Source organism: Phoenix dactylifera, chromosome 5 (genome assembly GCF_009389715.1).
Source record: "Phoenix dactylifera cultivar Barhee BC4 chromosome 5, palm_55x_up_171113_PBpolish2nd_filt_p, whole genome shotgun sequence".
NCBI classification, from domain to species: Eukaryota; Viridiplantae; Streptophyta; class Magnoliopsida; order Arecales; family Arecaceae; genus Phoenix; species Phoenix dactylifera.
The window spans coordinates 3,374,070-3,377,446 of NC_052396.1; positions in this window are offsets into that span (position 1 = coordinate 3,374,070).

The following is a 3,377-nucleotide window of genomic DNA, read 5'->3' on the forward strand; positions in this document are numbered from 1 at the left end:
GCCCCGGGTGGAGCCACCCTTTCCACCCCTCACGGCGCCTTCCCGAGGTCGAGGGAGTCTGGTTCTCTACGGTCGACCCTCGGGGCATCCCGACCTTAGTCGAGGGATCGTTCGTCAGGTCGGCTGGTCTGGGCACGCTCTACCGACCGGCGACGCTTCCCGAGGTCGAGGGAGTCTGGTTCTCTACGGTCGACCCTCGGGGCATCCCGACCTTAGTCGAGGGATCGCTCGCTTCGGGGATCGGGGATCGTCAACCGCTCCCGGGGGTCCACTTTGTGGCGCCCCGGGTGGAGCCACCCTTTCCACCCCTCACGGCGCCTTTCCGAGGTCGAGGGAGTCTGGTTCTCTACGGTCGACCCTCGGGGCATCCCGACCTTAGTCGAGGAGGCGCTACGGGGGGCCGCGAAGGTACTACCCCGTTGTTGGTGTCGAGCGCCACGGGGGACTGCGAAGGTACTACCCCGTCTTTCCGAAGTGTCGAGGGGTCTGGGCACGCACTGTCGACACTCGGGGCATCTCGACCTTAGTCGAGGAATCTTGCACCAGTCGACGTTTCACCGTCCTGCGATTCTTTCCGAGGTCGAGGGAGTTTGGGACTCTACGGTCGAGCCTCGAGGCGTCCCGATTTTGGCCGGGGGATCTGAGGATCACAGACGACCCAATATTAGAAGAGGATTTCAGTCATCAAAATGAGAGAAATATTTGCAGAAAAAGGGGCTGAGTCCATTATCCTGATTATCTTGAACCCCTTGGGGTTTCACTGGTAATACATTCGTAAATTCTCGGAGTTCCAGCTTCGTGGGATCAGAGTCCCTTCCAGGGACTTCAATTTGTACGCCCCTGGCCGTTGTACCCGGGCGATTTGATACGGTCCTTCCCAGTTTGGGGCGAGCTTTCCTTGCTCGGTTGGTTGAGAAGCCTTGGCTTTCCTGAGGACGAGGTCCCCTACTTTGAAGAGCTTGGGCTTAACTTTGGAGTTGTAGTATTGGGCCGTTCGCTGTTGATATCTCGCCATGCGCACCCGGGCGACCTCTCTTGTCTCTTCGACGAGGTCCAAATTGCTCCTGAGCTGGGAGGAATTGGTATCGGGGTCGTAATGCTCCACCCTCAGAGAAGGCAAGCCGATCTCCAATGGGATGACGGCCTCAGTGCCGTATGCTAGGTTGAAGGGGGTCTCTCCCGTGAGCAGTCGGAACGTGGTCCGGTACGCCCAAAGAACATTGTACAAGTCCTCGACCCACTGTCCTTTGGACCGATCAAGCCTAGCTTTGAGTCCCTGCAAAATAGTTCGGTTAGTTACCTCAGTTTTCCCGTTTGTCTGGGGATGGGCAACCGAGGTGAAGCGATGATCAATGCCGAGCTCAGAGCAAAACTCCCTGAAATGAACATTGTCAAATTGTCGACCATTGTCAGATATAAGGATACGGGGTAGTCCGAATCGGCAGATTATAGACTTCCACACGAAGTCCCGCATCTTTTGCTCGGTGATCCGGGCAACAGGTTCGGCCTCGACCCATTTGGTGAAGTAGTCGATGGAGACGACCAGGAACTTTCTCTGTCCGGTGGCCAGGGGAAAGGGCCCCAGGATGTCGATCCCCCATTGGGCAAACGGCCAGGGGGCGATGATGGAGGTCAGCAGAGCTGAAGGTCGGCGCTGGATATTGGCGTTTCGTTGGCACCGATCGCACTTGCGGACGAAATCCGTTGCGTCCTTCTGGAGTGTGGGCCAGTAGTATCCCTGCCGCAGGATCTTATGGGCCAAGGCTCGACCCCCCAGGTGATTTCCGCAGATCCCTTCATGGACCTCTCGGAGGGCGTAGTCCGCCTCGGAGGGGCGGAGGCATCTGAGAAGGGGAGAAGTAAATGATTGTCGATAGAGTTTATTCTCGTACAAGACATACCGGGGAGCCTGGCGCTTGATTCGGTGAGCCTCCGTCTCGTCATGAGGTAGAGTTCCGTCCTGAAGATAGCAGACGAGCCCGTCGATCCAGCTTGGCTCGGAGTCGATGCACATAGTGGGCTCGGGTTCCTCCGTGCTGGGGACCCGAAGATACTCGAGCGCTGTTCCCTTGGGAAGCTCGCTCATGCGGGAGGTGGCCAGTTTGGATAGCTGGTCTGCCCTGAGGTTTTCCGCTCTGGGAATATACTGAATATTGAAAGAATTCAGGGCAGATGTGAGTTCCCGCACCTTTTGGAGATACTTTTGCATGGATGGCTCTTTAGCTTCAAAATCTCCTTGGACCTGGTTCACCACCAGCTGGGAGTCGCTAAAGGCCGTCAGGTCTCCCACTTTTAGTTCTTTCGCCAGCTTGAGCCCGGCGATGAGAGCCTCATACTCGGCCTCATTGTTCGAGGCCGGGAACTCGAGGCGCAGAGCTTGCTTGGCCACCACTCCATCTGGACTGGTGAGGATAAGTCCGGCCCCGCTGCCCCCCGGGGTCGAAGACCCATCTGAGTGCAGGACCCATGGCTGTTTCGGGGTCTCCTCCACGGACTCAGATGGCGGCTCGGGGTCGTCCGGAAGGGTGCACTCCACGATGAAGTCGGCGAGTATCTGAGCTTTGATAGCCGGCCTGGGCCGATATTCTAGGTCGAATTCCCCGAGCTCGACCGCCCATTTGGCGATCCTCCCCGCACGATCCGACCTCTGCAATATCTGCTTCATAGGCTGGTCGGTTAATATAGCTATCGTGTGGGCTTGGAAGTAAGGCCTGAGTCTCCGAGCCGAGATGATGAGAGCGAAGATGGTCTTCTCAAGTTTAGAATATCGGGTCTCAGCATCCCTGAGAACCCGGCTGGTGTAATAGACCGGCTTTTGGAGCTTATCTTCTTCCCGGACGAGGACCGAGCTTACTGCAGCTGGGGAGACGGCCAGATATAAGTAAAGAATTTCGCCCTTCTGGGGCTTGGTGAGCAGCGAGGGAGAGGCCAGAAGGCTCCGAAGCTCTTCAAAGGCTTGCTGGCATTCTTCTGTCCACCGGAAGTCTTTCGGCCGTTTGAGGCTCTTGAAGAAGGGGAGGCAACGCTCGGCTGATCGAGAAACAAACCTTCCCAGGGCGGCTACCCGCCCCGCGAGCCGCTGCACCTCCTTAACTGTCTTTGGAGGCGACATCTCTTGCAGTGCCCGGATTTTCTCCGGGTTGGCTTCAATTCCGCGTTGGGTCACTATGAAACCCAGGAACTTGCCCGAGGTGACTCCGAACGCGCACTTCGCCGGATTGAGTTTCATTTGGTATTTTCTGAGCTTGGCGAAGGTCTCGTTGAGATCGGCTATGTGGTGTTCCGCCGCTTGGCTCTTTACCAGCATGTCGTCCACATAGACTTCCATGTTCCGGCCGATCTGGTCTTTAAAGATTTGGCTGACCAGTCTCTGATAG